This window comes from Enhydra lutris, unplaced genomic scaffold, assembly GCF_002288905.1.
Source record: "Enhydra lutris kenyoni isolate GAN:26980312 unplaced genomic scaffold, ASM228890v2 scaffoldscaffold62, whole genome shotgun sequence".
NCBI lineage: Eukaryota > Metazoa > Chordata > Mammalia > Carnivora > Mustelidae > Enhydra > Enhydra lutris.
Window position 1 is genome coordinate 6,284,676 of NW_019154146.1, and position 17,157 is coordinate 6,301,832.

The window sequence follows — 17,157 nt, forward strand, 5'->3', positions numbered from 1 at the left end:
TTCTTATCTTATCTGTTGAATTGGTTGCCTTATGGTCTCTGATCTGAGGATTCTGGGAATATACTGCAAGGGCTTCCAGGACACATTTACTTCTCCTCCTCTACTTCAGTGGTGTCATATGACATCTACGTAAAAGTTTATCAAAAGCCCCTTTTCCTCTGTAATTCTTTTCGTCATTTAAAAAAAAAATCTTGATTTAGAACACTTTTGTCATTTCCAGTGCACACTCCTTCCCTAACTATGTTTCTGTGCCGGGTAGACTATGTCAGGTTTTTGTTCCTGTGGTGTCGCCCGAGACGCCTGCTCTCATTTCGGTGCCGTTCTTATTTTATTGTGTCTTATAATCATTGTTATTTTTTCTTTGGTCTTAGCGCTTCATCGAAGCTTTTAGAAGCTTTTGTTTTTTAATCCCAGTTTCTGCTGCTCACCTGGATAGGGGATATCTAAATTATGTTCGAAAGCCTCTTTGCTGTTGTTGTTTGTCTTTTTATCCTAAGGAAAAGGAATGTGGACTTTCTCTGGAGAATATTTTAGGCAGCCTGTTATAGTAGAAATGGAAAGGAGTTTAGAGTTTGATTGAACTGAATTTGAGTTGTGATTCCATTATAAAGCAGCTGATGTCCTTAGAAAAGTGATTACAATTCTCTAGGACTCCATTTACTCTTCTTTTAGGTAAGGCTAATAATACTGAACTTACCAGATCATTGGAAAGCTTAAAAATAGCATATGTGAGGTGCTACTTCTGCCAAATCATGGGTGTTCGATTATTATTGGCATTGCAGTGACTATTTTATTATAATTATTACTCGGTGGGCCATCTCCTATTTGAATTGACAACTAGTAAGTGATAATGCTACATTTAAAGGGGACGCTGCAGAAAATAAGCTATAGTGGCTGGCCTTAAGGAGTTTATCATCTTTTTAAAGAAGGAGAAATATATACCCAAAACATGTAAGTCTTATACAAACATTCATTATTTTTGAAAGTAATCATGTGATCATTGTAAACACTATAAATATTGCTTAACACATGACAGAACACCCTCTGTGGCTTATTTATTGTGACAGGGAACTGAGAGTTAAAGCAATAGGGGTAAGACATTTACCCCACCTGCTCCACTGGGAAGGGACCTCCGAGGACTGGCATTGGGGTCCTTCCCACTCTGGAGGGTGTCCTTGGAACTCGGTGCTCCGCTGCCTCCAGGAGGGACTGTGGCAAATAGTGTAAGATGGCTGTGTTCACCCCCCTGAGGCCTTAAGAGGCAGGCTGGGTCATGCCTGGGCCGATCGTGAGAAGCCTCTTGGAGGAGGAGCATCTGAGGTAGATCCTATGGTGGGCAGGCTTTCAGCAGGCGGGGGGGTGAAGAAGGGTGTGGGAAAGGGGGACATGGATGCGCAGGTGTTCTGGGGGGCATTCAGTGCGGCAGTGCGCATGTGCGGACTGACGGAGGCGCCCCTGGGATATAGGTTTGTGTCAGATGACTGGGGCCTGGGATTCTCTCCCCAGCAGACACAGTGGCCCTTGAAAAGATTTGAGGGCAGAGCTCTGGGTTGCAAAGGCTTGCTCTGCAGAACGGTGCAGGGCGTTCTGGAAGCGAAGAGAGTGTATTAAGACTGCAGTTGGAGGCTAGTGCAAGAACTGAGAAAAGATGGACTGAAAGTAGTGACAGAAAGCGCGGGCGGGAAAGGACCTGTGTGGGTGACAGTGACAAGTTCGATGCCAGTCAGCCACATCGAGGAGGCGTGCCGGGTCGGCAGGTCCCAGGGTCGGTGGTGAGGGGGTAGCGGCCCCAATCAGGAAGGCTGTGTCGGTAGTTTCAAAAGAAAGGGCGAGTAAGTATCACCGGCAGATCCAGTGGGGCCTTTGGATGGGGTCACGCAGTGTCTAGGGCTCGGGCCGGTCTTCATGCAGCTGCGTGGTTCCCATCGATGCACCGTGAGCGCAAACCGAACATCTCTAACGTTTATGATGAAGAGGGCCCCGTGGAGGGAGTGCTCGTTCCCACAGCCTGCTGGAGCCGATTCTCCATAAACTCCCTGGAGTCTCGCCATTCCCATCTAGCCAGTGTTCAGCGTGAGCCCTTTGTGGCCCAGGACAGGCGTCGGAGGGAGCATGCGATTGTGTTTCAGGGTCACTGACGGATGTAGAAAGGGAAATCCCACAGCGAAACTCCAGTTTTCTTCAAACCTTGCTCCATTGCATTCAGTTCTGTGTTACAAGTGGAAGAAAATGTATGCCGTTCATCGAAGGGCGGGCGAGCGGTAACTTGGGTCAAAAATGTTGCTACTGCCATGTCCGAGCTTTGAGTAATACTCACTTCCCCCTTCTCTCCCAATGTCCTGGTCAGTGTTTGTCAGGTTCAACTCCAGCCATGGTTTCCCAGTGGAGGTCGAGTCCGACACCAGCATCTTCCAGCTCAAGGAGGTGGTTGCTAAGCGACAGGGGGTTCCAGCTGACCAGTTGCGTGTGATTTTCGCTGGGAAGGAGCTTCGGAATGACTTGACAGTGCAGGTGAGTCTCCCTCCGTGGTTTGTTCCTGGGCTGCAGCCGGCCCCATTGCTTATGCCGCGGACTGTGCCAAGCTGACATTCATGCCTGAGATCTAATAGAATAAATAGTGCCTGGGGATTCCTTGAACTTTACTCCACACCGCTTCATTAATTCTGACCTTCTTAATTATGCATTAAAACAGCAAGCAGGAAGGATTGGAAGAACAACTGTGAGTGAGGGAGAGAGAGAGAGAGAGAACACACAGACTGGGCATAGTGAATAAATGTTTACTGACTACAGGAGCAGCAAGGCACAATTTCTGTGTCTGTTCAATTTCTACCTTACTTACTCCATTTGAATCTTAATGAAGAAGGATTCGAATAAATTGTTCCAAATCAGGCTGCTCAGTCCCTGCGCCGTGAGGAATTTGTAACCCAATTGTGACCCCTGGAGGATAGTCATAAGTCTGCCTCGGTGGCTGGCTCGAGGACAGATGGGGCTCAGGGCCAGTTCACAACAGGCCTCAAGAGATCCCAGCCGCATCTAAATCGCGGTTTCCACGCCAGTGGCAGAGGGAGACAGAACGTAGCAGAAGTCTACCTTCGTGCTTATTTTCCTAAGCCTCAGGAAAATTGTCCCCAGAACAGGCCCCTGGAACGTTAGACTGTGAGCAGCACCTGTCCTCTCCTAGCACCATGCTGCTCCGGATGCTGTCGAAGCCTCTCAGCCTTTCATCTGGGTGTTTCCTTGCCAAGGCTGATTGCGGTAGGAAGAAGGGGGGCACTGGTGAAGGGAGTGATACCCAGCGCCCTCACCTGGAGGAGGAGACCTGTCATTTGTTAGGGGGAGGCCGGCAAATCCTGTGCAACGTGGACTAAAGTCATTCTTTTGTGAAAGCAGGAAAGACTGAATCTTCTGTGGATGGCACAGGTGATGCGGAGGGACCCCTCAGACACAAGCTTCCCCTTTCTTAACCAGCACCAACTCACTGCACTCCTGTTTATACACTGGGGGGTCCCGCTGTTGTGCACAGTGGGGGTGGGGGGGGCTCCTGTGTCTGGCTACATGGACACCCCTTCTGGTATTGACATCCTATCATTGTGTCGTTTCCTGATGAGTGTGGCTCCACGAAATGCTTTCGGAATTTGGGTATACAAAGGAAGCTATAGAAATGCAAAGCGTCCCCCTCTGGTTCCAAAGCATCTTTGCTGATGGCTGGAGGCATGGGCTCATTGTGAACAAACTGCTGTGCTTTGCTTTTAGGCAGTTTGTTTTATAAGGGAAGTGCCTGGGCTAAAAAGTGTTTCGCCTTTTTTTTTTTTTTTCCAGTCAACTAAAAAGCTTTTTACTGTACCTGCCAACCTCTAAATCCAGGAATGTTCCCTTCACAAATAAATGATTTTAAAACAGCTCCTTGAACCAAAATATTTTGTGTTACCAGGAGTTTTGAAGTTTCAGGTTCTAAAACTCCTCACTGTACTGTTCAAGCTGGTAGGTTAGACTAATTGCTCAGATGATTCATTTGATAAACATGTATGTGAAAGGTACATATTGATTTAGATTCCATTTATTCTGACACACACTTCAAATGTTCTGGGCTTCCCAGGGGCTCACAAAGAAAGGTGAAATTCATTCCTGCTTTTGTGGTAACTCTATTTAGGGGCCTTAAAAACAACAGAAGTATTAGGTTGAGCCATATGGCATAAAACTATCAGCAGTTTCATGTGGTTCAACCTATGAATGTCAGACATGAGCAGCACCATATGGAAACTGAAACATGAGTATTGCAAGATTTTCAAGGTGGAGAAAACATACCTGAGTGGAAGTCACCAAGACTTCCTGGATAAATTGAAACTCGAGTAGGATTCCATACATGGAGAATGAGCATGGTGGGTACCTGCCGAAAATCATACGCCCCTGTTCTTCTAGAAGCTGGAGAAGATGTTGAAGACTGGGCAGGAAGGGAGCTTAGAGCTGTATCTTACAGAGGTTTCATGCATGGAGAACTAGAGCAAAATAGGGTGGCTTGGAGGGAAATGGGAGTCTGGAGCTCCAGTCTGGTTGTAGGAAGGATGGGGAACTTAACCGGCATGGTAAGTGGATGCCAAGGGAAATCTAGATGTCTAGTAGGAGTTTGAGAACTTAGCTGTGATGCTTAGGGGCTCCCTTCATATTTAAGGACTAGCTACATAGAGGTAAATATTATAGCTCTTGGGTTAGATGTGATCGCCAAAGAGGCAGAGGACAGAGGCATGAGCAGGTCTTGTAGGCGGCAAGGGGAAAAGCCAGTAAAGGAGGCATCATCAATCCAACCGTTGCTTTTGAGGGTATTTTGGAAAAGGAAGTTACTGGTAAAGAAGTATACGTGCTGTGAAAAGATGGAAGAGCGTGAGAAGAAAAGAGCCTTTGGACTTGGTGACCATAGTGATGACTCCAGTCCAGGGTCGTGGTTAGTGAAAGCCAGACTTTTGGGTTCAGCGGGCGCTGGGGACTGTGATGAGGAGCCTCAGCCTGCCAATGAGGTTGTAGAATCTTCATTTCCAAGCACAGGGATTATACTCTATGGAGTGTTTGTATCATAACTCTTTTAAGTATTTAGGGAATACCTAGTTCTAATACTACAAATTAAGGCAAAACACTTTTTTTAAATGTCTCTTACGTACTTAGACAATGTGGCCTCTTTCTATTTCAGTTCGGTCATTTGTGAAGTGGGACTAATACTAGTACCTATCTCATTGGAGTTTTGTGAAGACTAAATTAGTTAATTTCTGTAAAGCTCTTAGAAAGTAGTATGACATCTAGTCAACACTGTGTAAATGTTAGCATTTATTAGCATTCCAATCACCGTGATTGTCACCATTATTAGTGACTACTTCAGAATCTAAGAGATCACCTAAATAATACAAGACTACTTTCCATCATGAATTATGAGGATATCTGTGATAAATTAAAGAGTTAAGGAGTGACAATAGGATACATATTTGACTGGGGCAAATATATCTGTATATATTTTTGTGTTTGTGGGCGTGAATATATATATAGATGTAGTATTTATACATTTTAAGTAAAACATATAATTTTAGTTAAATTAAATTAAATGTTAGTTTAGTTAATTAAAAAGAACTTTCTGGAGTTTGTAAATGAATTTTTGACCCTTACATGTACGGGTTTTACTTACCTTAAGAATAGTGGAATTTGAGGGGCACCTGGGCAGGTCAGTCGGTTAAGCGTCTGACTCTTGATTACAGCTCTGGTCCTGATCGCAGGGTTGTGAGATCAAAGCCTGCCACAGTGTTCAGCAAAGATTCGTAGGTTCATCATGGTATTATTGCTTTTAAAATATATTTTTGTAATGTGATTATTTGCCACATACTATGTTTGGTAAAAGCAAACTGTGAAGAGTTGTACAATTGTTTTCTACTTCATAAACAATGTTTCTGTGTATGCTTTTATTATTTCCTTATACCTACAAGTATGCATATAAAACTAAATTTTGACTTCGTATTCACAATCACTTGGTCTTTTCTCTTCATAAAGAGTTCTTGTCAGCTGTTGATACAGAATATTCAGGTCTCTTTTGTAAGGTTTTGCAGGCAAGGTAAACACAACACCAGGCAAAGTAGGCACAAGGCAAGATTTATTAAAGGCATCTCTGGGGAAGTTTCAGGGCTTAGGAGAAGGGGAGCCAGGAGAGTCACGCCGGGAGGAGGTGGGCACCCTCGGGCGAGGTTCCTTGGCTCTGGAAAGGGGAGTGGGGGAAGTTGCACTGGGAGGGAGTTGGCGGGGTCTTTTATCAGGCCAAGGTAGGGCATGGGCTCACATCCATATTTGGTGATTGGAAGGTATGGGGTGAGGGCTCCTGAGACTCCTGTTTCCTGCATAGGTATCGGGTTACCTATGGAGAGGTGACCTGGGTGTACACCCTTTTGGTGGGAGAGTCTAGGGTTAAGGGGGGGAGGGGACTGGAAGATGGCGGCCCTGGCAGTCATTTCTATTGTTCCTCCTGCATTTCTGGAACCGCCGACCCAACGTCTTTCAAATGATGTGTCTCCCCTTTTCCGAATCCCAAATCTAACATGCTCCGTTTTAGAAATCTCTCAAATCATCTCTACATGATTTTGAATTTATTATTCAGAATTATACATGGAAAACAAGGTTCTAAAGTAGTTGTATATATCAAAATGTATCAAGTGTTTAATTAGATTAACTTACAATGACAGGGACTTGAGAATTTATCTAAGATTTTGTTTGAGCAGAATTCATTGTATTCACATGAGCTGTGTTATTATCATTAGTACCAGCATGGGTTAGTAGAGGTTTATTAGCCAGTGTATTAGTTCTCCAAAGAAACAGAACCAGTAGGATTGGTCCTTCCATCCTCCATCCACCCATCCATCCATCCATCATTTCTTTTTATCTATCCATGACATCTGTCTATATAGGGTAGACTGATAGATACATAGATAGATTTATTATAAGGAATTGGCTCGCATAATTTTGAAGGCTGACAAGTCCCAAAACCTGCAGTCTGTAGCCTTAGTGCTGGTCTCCACCTAAAGGATTGAAAATCAGGAAAAGGGATGGCATAGTTATAGTCTGAAGGCTGACAGCCTTGAGACCCAAGAAGAACTAATGTTACAGGACAAGTCCAAAGGCGGGAAAAAACAAAAAGCAAACCCCTCAAACAATGTCTTTGCTAGAGGGCTATTGAAAAAGTGAAATTCCCTCTTATTCATGAGAGAGTCAGTCTTTTTCTAAATCCCCCCCAGGCATTCAACTGATTAGACAGGGCCCACCCACATTGGGGAGAACTGTCTGCTTCACTCAGTCTACCAATTCAAATATTAATCTCACCCCAAAACACCCTTACATACACACCTAAACTTACGTTTGACCAAATGCCTGGTCACCCCATGGGCCAGTCAAGTTAACACAAAATTAGTCATCACAGCCAGGAAATGAGAAACTTTGTCATTTTTAATTAATGTTATAGGAAAGTTATTCTATTTGTATTCTTTTTGTAATAATTATACTTATAAAATAGAAAATAAAATATCTATTTTACATAGAAATATTTGTTTTATAAAAATATTCATCGTGGTGGATGTTCATAAATTCCTTTAAATACTCAATTTTATGATGCTTAAAATATAGACACATATTTGGAGACCATCATTTCATAAAATAGATTATTTTTGTAGTAAATATTAAAGGGCATCAGTTTATTACTCCTGTTCTTCCAACTAAGCTTTATGATTATGACGTGATCTGAGTTTGGAAGACCAGAGACATTTAGACTTTACTAGCTTAGGTTGTAAATATCAAAGACAAATAAATGACTCTGAGAAGCCAAATTATTTAACTGACTATATTTTTAGTGATACATGCTATGTTGATTTCAAAACTTATTAAGTAGTGAAAACCCATGTTAATTGACAAAGTAAACCATATCCAATGGCTAAAAAATTCTGGGTTTTGAAATCTTTAAGAAAATTTACTTGTTATTTTCAGAAACATTACCGATTATCTTGATTATATCTGTAGTTATCCTGCTAAATTTTGAAACTTTAAAAACTGCACAGTGATGTTGTGAATACCCCATGCTCCTTGAACCACCTCTAACATAATTAAATATTTTTAACTAAATTCTTGAAAGTTGGTGATTCCTTAATGTCCTTTAAGTTTTTTCCCACAACTTAGGCCTTTTTTTTCTGATTAAAATTAATATATGATAGTTATAAAAATTCAAATGACAGGAAAATATGTACCAGCAGGCCTCTATAACTCATATATTTTTAATAATTAGAATGATTATTAAAAATAAGTATTATTCTTAATAATTAAGAATATCTTTATATGATAATAAGTATATTATCACTTATAATCTTAGAATTTTTCCTTTAATTCTACCAAGTTGTCTTACGTTTTACTTTATTTTATACTTAGAAATATGAGTTCAAGTATACCTGCAGATATATTAAAAAAGCAAACTTGATATTTCTAGAACTTTAATTAGATCATAGTTTATTGATTTAGATATTGAGAAACTGATAAACTGTTTTTGTGTCAGAGTTTCAGTGCAAAGACTAGGCAGTTAACACATTTATTTGCAAGTTTTATTAAGGTATGCCTCTGACAGAATATGATCAGTATTCTTCCATATTAGAACACATGTTTATGACTCTAGTAGCTACTGTTTAGTTACCCTTTATCATTACAGATGCTGTGCTTTACAGTGTAAGTATGAAATGTATAATGAGAAATTACTGCCGAGAAAGAGAAAATAAACCATGCTTATGAGCTACTTCCTGTGTCCACTAACGAATACTGACTAGATGTCACCATGTACTGAGGAGAAGGTGGAGTAGCAGGGATGGCATATTCACTTGCTGGGGGTTTCACTTTTGTTTTTATTTATTTTTCTTTCTTTTCATAATGATTATAGGTAATATGATCATTATGGGTTCTCCTATAAAACTGGATGCTTCTGAGAATGAAAGAAGGCTCTACTAATAATTATTCCAGGACAAAAGGTATATGCTGGCAGTGTCCTGGGCAAATGAAGGGAAGTGGTTACCCAAGGCATCGGGCAGTATTTCTCACACTGAGGAGTCTCAACTTCTTTTAGGAAGAATTTTTTGGTGCCTTCCCCCAAGCACTTATAGAAACAATAGCTTAAGAACACAATCTTATTATGAACATTTTTAAAATTTTCTTTTCTTTTTGGGGGGCGGTGGCAGAGAGACAGAGAGAGAGGAAGAGAGAGAATCTTAAACAGACTCCACACTAAGCATGGAGTCCGACACAAGGCTTGATCTTGTAACTCTGAGATCATAACCCAAGCAGAAATCAAGAGTTGGATGCTTAACCAACTGAGCCGCCCAGGCACCCTTTATTATGAACATTTTTAAAGTAAAAAGAAGGTGGTTTCATCTTTTTAACTGGTAAAAACATTTTAAAGATGATAAGCTAACTATTATCAAAATTTTAAAGAATTTTATAGGATTCTTCATTCCTAGAGATTATGTTTACAGATATGTTTGGGAAACTCTGTTGAGTATAATCATTTTCTTTATATATTAATATGTTCTTCCTTGTTATTAGCAAGACTTTAAGAACTTTAAGAATTAAAGAAAAATGGATAAAATATGGCTGTCAATAAATGGGTGATCTGGCATAGTCTTTGTTTCTGGGAAGCTGGAAGAGACAGACTTTTATTTCTCCTGCTAATTACACTAAAACTCAGGATGTTACATATAACATATACAAACATAGGAAGATTTAAAAGGTGACAAGAAGAATGTAGACTAGTTAGGAACCTCAAGACCCCCCAAATATTACAGTTTTCTTTTTACCAAATACATCCTAGACTTGGAGATAATGAAATTGGCAACCTAGAAATGCCAACATGTAAAGATCAAAAACCCCAAAAACCAAAAACCTAAAAAGCCTGCTTTCTATCTAAAGAACCAGGAACAGAGTAGCCTAGAAAACTTTAAGGCAATAACCATACTTTTCCAGCCAAATAGCACAGACAAATTACAGCCCCACCCCCATCCCCACCAACAGTAACAAAGGCCGATGGAGAGTCGAGATTACCTCCCTTGTGAAGCTTTCATGAGTGCCATACACATCTGCTCCCATGACAGTATAATAAGCTACACCTCTCCCTCTGCTGTCATGGGAACACAAGGGCCCTAGAGGTGAGTTGGGATTTTCACTGTTCCTAAGTGGTAACAGAGCCACCAGTACCACAGTGCCAGTGGAGATCACACGTGGTGCTGGAACATCATTCCACCCAGCAATGATGAGGACTCCCCATTTCAATACATAATAAGTGGAGACCTGGATTTCTATTTCTACTGGCCATAAGGAGGTGGTGATCCCTTTTCCTGCAGGAATAGTGTCAGAAAAAGCCAGGTAAAGCAGAAGGTTTAAATAAAATTCAGAGTCTCATAATGAGAAAATGCTCAGGTTTCAAAGGAAAAAGAGCAAGAATCAGGAAAATCACAAATTGTGTGAAAACACGATCAGTAGATGCTACTATTGAAATGACAGAGATGTTAGCATTTATCTGATATTTTAAATAGCCATGATAAAAGCTTCAATAAACAATTACAAACATGTTTGAAATAAATGAAAAAAAATAAGTATGGTAAAAAAAATAAAAGATATAAAGAAGAACAAATGGATATTATAGAATTAAAAAATACAATAATAAAAATCTCACTGGATGGCTCAACAAAAGATTGAAGTGGCTAGAGGAAGAAGTCAGTGAACTGGAAGACAGTAGAAATTACACAATTTGAACAGAGAAAATAGACAAAAGAAGGAAGGAAAGAAGAAAGAAAGGAAAGAAGAAAGGAAGGGAAGGAGGGAAAGGAGAAAGGAAGAAAGAAAGAAAAGAGCAAGCCACAGAAATATGTGGGTCTATAAAAGAACATTTCAAAATTGTGTCATCAGAGTCCTAGAAGGAGAGGAGGAAAGAAAGAGGAACTAAGGGGCACCTGGGTGGCTCAGTGGGTTGAGCCTCTGCCTTCGGCTCAGGTCATGATCTCAGGGTCCTGGGATCGAGCCCCGCATCGGGCTCTCTGCTCAGTGGTGAGCCTGCTTCCCTCTCTCTCTGCCTGCCTCTCTGCCTACTTGTGATCTCTCTCTCTCTCTGTCAAATGAATAAAAAAAAAAAAAAAAAGAAAAGAAAGAAAGAAAGAGGAACTAAAAGTGCTCAAGGAGTTAATGGCTGAAAATTTCCCAAATTTTACAAGCAACATAAAACTGCAAATTCAGGAAGCTGAGGGAATCCACAATTTTGACGTAGTCAAAGCAATACTCACATCCTAACTATACTTCCAGAAACTATAAAGACAAGGAAAAAAATCTTGAATGCAGCTCAAGAAAATGTACAGGCATACCCCAGAGATGTTGGACATCCTTCTCCAGACCGCATGATAAAGCAGATATAACAATAAAATCAAGTGGATTTTTTGGTTTCCCATTGCATATAAAGTTATGTTTTCACTATACTGTAGTCTATTAAGTGCACAATAACATTATGTCTATAAATACCCAATATACATACCTTGATTAAAAAATACTTTATTGATAAAAATATGGTTACAGGAGCTTTCAGTAAGTCAAAATCTTTTTGCTGGTGAGGTCAATAGTGAGGTCTTGCCTCACTATTGATGGCTGCTGACTGATCAGAGGGGTGGTTCCTGAAGCTTGGGTTGGCTGTGGCAATTTCTCAAAATTAGACACCAATGAAGTCTTCCTTTCACGATGTTTCTTTAGCTTGCGATGCTGGTTTGTGAGCATTTTATCCACGGAAAAACTTTCAACGTTGGAGGCAGTGCTGTCAAACTGTGCCACGCTCCATCAACTAACCTTACTGTTATATTGTCAGTCCTTTGTTGTCATTTCAACAATCTACACACATCTTCACCAGGGAAATTCTATCCCAAGAAACCACTTCTCACTCAGCTGTAGGGAGCAGCTCCTCATCCACAAGGATGTGCTGTGAGATTGCAGCCATTCAGTCCCATCTTCAGGCCCCAGGTCTAAGTCCAGTTCTCTTGCCGTTTCCACCACAACTTCATCTACTTCCTCCATTGAAGTCTTGAACCTACTTCCTCCATTGAAGTCTTGAACCTTCAAATTTTAAAAAATGCACTATCTGTGAAGTGCGATAAAGAGAAACACAATAAAATGAGGTATTCCTGAACATCTTATGCAAAATGGCAAAGCAATTTGAATGGCAGTGGATTTCTCATCAGAAACCATGAAGGGTGGAAGAAAGTGGCACCTCACAGAAGAAGAATTCTGCAAAGGACAATATAAATGGCCAAGACGTTTTATTTAAAATTCATTTTTTTCCCTCTGATTGTAAAACAAAAGGAAGCCAGGTTACATACCATTATACTCAAAAAGCAGTGATTTCTTTGTATGTAAAATTACAGTTGTGTAATTGAGACCTGCAAACACTTCAGGAATAATGCAAACATTTTTTTTTCCAAAGTGTTGTCTTGCTAATGGAACATACTGCTGGCCTCCTGCATTTAGGTAAATGTAGATCCCTTCTTGAGTTCCTTCAAAGTACTGGTGTATTCTTATGGTAGCTCTTAAGTCCTGCAAACTGTTAGAGTCTACAGTCAAAGGATGGTAATCTGTACAGAGCAAGGACTCACGCCCAGAAGTCCCTTATTTAATCTGCTTCTGTCTGCTGTTTATATGTGTCACTTAGAAAAAAATCTCTGAATTACTTATTTTTTACATAATTCAGTACCCTCAGAAATGTTATCTTTCTTTGAAAGGAAGTCTTGACATTTGTTTGCCCCTGTGGACTTATAAAATGTCTTTGAGGATTGCCATGAATAAATGCAGACTTGAAAGAAAAAAATAAAAGTTGAGACTCTTTTAGCTTATAAGAGGCTGAAGATAGAGCCTGTAGGTTTATTTAATAGGCTCATGCCTCTCCAAGATGTTTCCATTGTCCTTATTGTGCTCATTTTCCAAGGTAGGCGATAAGTGAGGGAATAAAAGTCTGCAGCAAACCAATCCCCTAAATCTTAACATAGGATGCATTTTATTAGAGTATATAAGGGAAAAGCCTGCCTCATAGGAAACTTGACAAGTGAAAGAATGAGTAGGCGATGTGAAATTTTATTCACTGAAGTCCTCATTTCAAATCGTCTATTCTGTGGCCTCTGTTATTGGACTCAGATTCCATCATGCATTTGACCCAATTGTGTTTTAAGATTTTGATACAGTCGTTATCCTTTGGCGAAGGAAGAATCAAGAATTTGTGCCTATACTATTCACCTTAAAGCTTCTTCTTCTTTTTTCTTTTTTTTGTAAGATTTATTTATTTTAGAGAGATTGAGAGAGAGAGAGAGCGCCTGTTTGAGCAAGGGGAGGAGCAGAGGGAGAGGGAGGATCTCAAACATACTCCCCACTGAGCACAGAGCCTGACCCAGGACTCCATCCCAGCTCCCTGAGATCATGACCTGCGTTGAAATCAAGAGTCCAGTGCTCAACACACTGAGCCAGCGAGGCACTCCTGGCCTTAAAGCTTTTAACCCAAAAGTTTGCTCACTCAGATTCTACCTTTTCCTTCTTCCTTCTTGCCATATAATTGTAATAAGCCTGGGATTATTGTCAGAGAACAATGAAAAATTTTGTATGAAAAAGCTCTTTAAACCTTACATACCAAACTCACTTATGACCGATAAATACTGTAAATATATATAAATACTATGTATGCCTCGTTTTCTTTTTGTGGGTACACTGGAGCCACAGCTTCAATTAATTTATAGTTTAACATTGGTAAACATTGACTCTGCTCCCTTTCATTTTCTTTAGCTGTGAATTAAATGGGAGAAAAAGTTAAATGTGTAATAAAATAATTTATTTTCACTATACTTTCAGTGATGCCCATGAGACAGAGGAAACAACATTGAATGGGACCAGGAAAATTTTACCTTCCTGTTCTAATACGTTATATTAATTTTTTCCTCTAATTATTAGGTTTAATATTGATAGGAACACAATTCTCATGAACCACTTGACAGTAGATGTGGAATTAAGTGAAATTACTGTTTGGTAAGTGGGAGTGGCCATGCTAGCCTTTCTGAAGCCCTGAAGGATGTGCTAAGACAGCATCCTTTGGCCATGAGCCAAAGGCTACACAAGCCCGTGGGAATGGAAGCAATACTTCAGATGTTCCTGATTCGTGGTGCAAAGTCTTAGTTATAAACTTAGTGTCCGTAGTACTTTAGTCTCAATGATTTGTGGGCTTTTAAAAGACAGTTTTGTGCATATGTGTCTTTAGGCGGACAAGCACACATTCATTTGGGGAATGAAGTTCTTAGAAAGGAAACTGTAAGTTTTGTGGGTGCATCTGTTAATTGTATTTGAGGATTTTATTCTGTCACTGGATTTTATTTTACCGTGGACTATTTCCTTCCCTGCTGTTGGATCTGGTCAGTACGCATTCAGATGTGCCACTCTTATGTCATTTAATATATAGCCTAATTAATGGCACAGAGCTGTGCTTTTTAAATTGTTAAAGCATTCTGACATTAGAGAGAGAAGGGAGGAATGTGAGAACCAACTGATGTCTATGTTTTGGAGTACATCACAAACTTTAGTTCAACTGTGTGGGCTTTTGAAAGCTCAGTACAGGTTTTGCCAAGAATATTTTCTGTTCCTTTTTACACCCTTAAGTAGTTCAAAGGGAAATAGATCTGTGTGTTTGCATTCCATTTATGCATAATTCATCAAAACATTGTTCTGAAAAGAGAGAAAATAAAAACAAAAACTTAGTAAGATATCTCTATTGTTATTTAAAACACTTAGACACTGAGAACTTCAGAACGTGCAACTCACTGCCTTGGTTTACCTGTTTTGCCTCTCGATTCATTCTCCTTTTGAGCAGAATTGAGTTGCTTGCTGGTCTGTAGAAGTCTAAAGGACTGAGATCTATGTAGATATCTCAGTCATTTAGACTGATATATATGTGTGTGTGTGTGTGTGTGTGTGTGTGTGTGTGTGTGTGTGTGTATGGAAGTTTTATGGTATTATCTCCAACACATGCTTATTGCCATATATAACAAAGGAGTTAAAACTTCAGGAATGTCATAGGCTGGCTGAAGTCATTTATTTAGAATTCTACTTGACTTTCTAGTACACAGTTCTATGAAGAGTGGATATGAAGTGGATGTGAATCACTCTAAAATCAGCCTTTCTGGGATGGGCAAGTCTTTTAAATGTTTCTGTGTCTAGTTTTCTCATCTATCAAATGGAAATAGTAGTAGTACCTGTAGTTTTTTAGGGTTGTTTTGAGTTTTAAATGAAACTATACCTACAAAGGACTGCTGCAGAAGCAAAATATTTATTAAATTAAATTAAATTATTATTAAATTACTTCACTTGATGAATAATTCACAGAAGCAAAGGAAAACCTTTTATTTCCCTTGTGCAATCGATTCATCCTGAAATTTATTTTCTTTGAAATCTCTCCAAAAGAGAACAAGTTTACCCCATTCCAGATTTCCTAGTTCATACTCGGGATAACCTCAGAGTGTCAGACCTCAGTGCGTCTTACTCATGGGAGCTCCTTTGATTTAAGTCTTATGATAAATTTTTATCTTATTCTAATGAAGTTTACCTTTTTCTTTAGTGTGCTGAGTATATCTGGACACACCATTTATTCTGGGAATGATTTTACAAGAGTACTTACTATTCAAAATCCGTTTATTCAAGATTGCTTCTAAGAGTTCGTGAGTCACTCAAATTTAAAATAGAGGACAAGAGGGTTAGGCGGCACTCTAAAGAGAAACACATTATATGGCCTACTTCTGTGACTCGTTTGTCACCTCTGTAATTTAAAAGCAGAATGGAAATGCCAAATTTACATAATCTATTATTTTGAAGTCCATTTAAAGGTAGTCGTTTTGTTCTTGCTGATTAAATTAGTATCTTTTTGTGTTGGTATCTTTTTTGAGTGCTTTAAAAGGAAAATGTTGATTTCTTACCCGTCAATCTTCATATATTGCTTATATCATACAATGTTGTATATGATTGTTGATTTCATCTCAGTCCTTTGCCTTTACCATGGTCTTAAAAATATGTGTATAAAATTGTGTATCGATCATTCAGTCCTGTTCATTGCTAGTTTGGAATTTTTAAAATAATCTGTTCCATCGACTGTAAGAGAGTATTTGAGCTATTGAAAGATTAAATTAGTTAATGACAAAGTGGGAAATTCTTCTAATGATTGATTTCAATTTATTAAAAACGTGTCATCAAACGTTTAAAAAATGTTTGAATATATAGAAAACAAATATCGAGGAATAGTACTGTTTGAAAATAGCAGTGAGGGGTGCCTGGGTGGCTCAGTGGGTTAAAGCCTCTGCCTTCGGCTCAGGTCATGATCTCGGGGTCCTGGGATCGAGCCCCGCATTGGGCTCTCTGCTCATCAGGGAGCCTGCTTCCTCCTTTCTCTCTCTGCCTGCCTCTCTGCCTACTTGTGATCTCTGTCTGTCAAATAAATAAATGAAATCTTAAAAAAAAAAAAAAGAAAATAGCAGTGAATTCACTAATTACTTCTAAGGCTTAGCTTGACTGGAAAACACTCCTCTAGATTTTATATTATGAGTTTGAAAAATACAGGAAGTTTGTTGATAAGTCCTTGAGGGTTTGCTATCTGACTTGGTATTTTCAACTTTTGCCTCAGGTGGGAGAATGTTGCAATGGACTATTCCCTATTCAAAAGTACTGGGTTATCTCTAGTTTTTGCATTGTTTTGGTTTTATTTATTATTTTTGACACAGACCGATGGGAGCAATGTTAAGTATCAAACTACTTCTTCAAATGTTTTAGTTTAATCTATAAATAGTTTTTAGGGATACTAGAAAAATAGAAAAGCAAGCACAAAAGACTGGCAACTGTTTCTACTTTGCGTTCTGTCCCCTCATTAGATGTATTTGTGTACTGATGATTTATATTCTGCTTACAATTTCCATGTCTCGCCCTCTCCAGCATCTTAGTCACTACCTGCCCAGTACAAACCAAAGTCCTGGATTTCTTCAGCAGCACTAATAGGTTAAGTGCCGTGGTGTGTTGGCCACTTGGCTTTCCAGAACAAAAAGGTCTGGTGGTAGCTCTGCA

At 39.6% G+C, this 17,157-nt stretch overlaps 1 protein-coding gene across 1 annotated transcript in view; it reads left to right on the forward strand.

Moving 5' to 3' along the window:
- The first annotated feature begins 2,351 nt into the window (after positions 1-2,351).
- LOC111158711 (parkin RBR E3 ubiquitin protein ligase) overlaps positions 2,352-17,157 on the forward strand; it is a 1,042,614-nt gene continuing 1,027,808 nt past the window's right edge. Inside the window, exon 1 of the mRNA XM_022520930.1 lies at positions 2,352-2,511. The gene's annotated coding sequence lies outside the window, so the exon portion shown is untranslated. The remainder of the gene's footprint in view (positions 2,512-17,157) is intronic.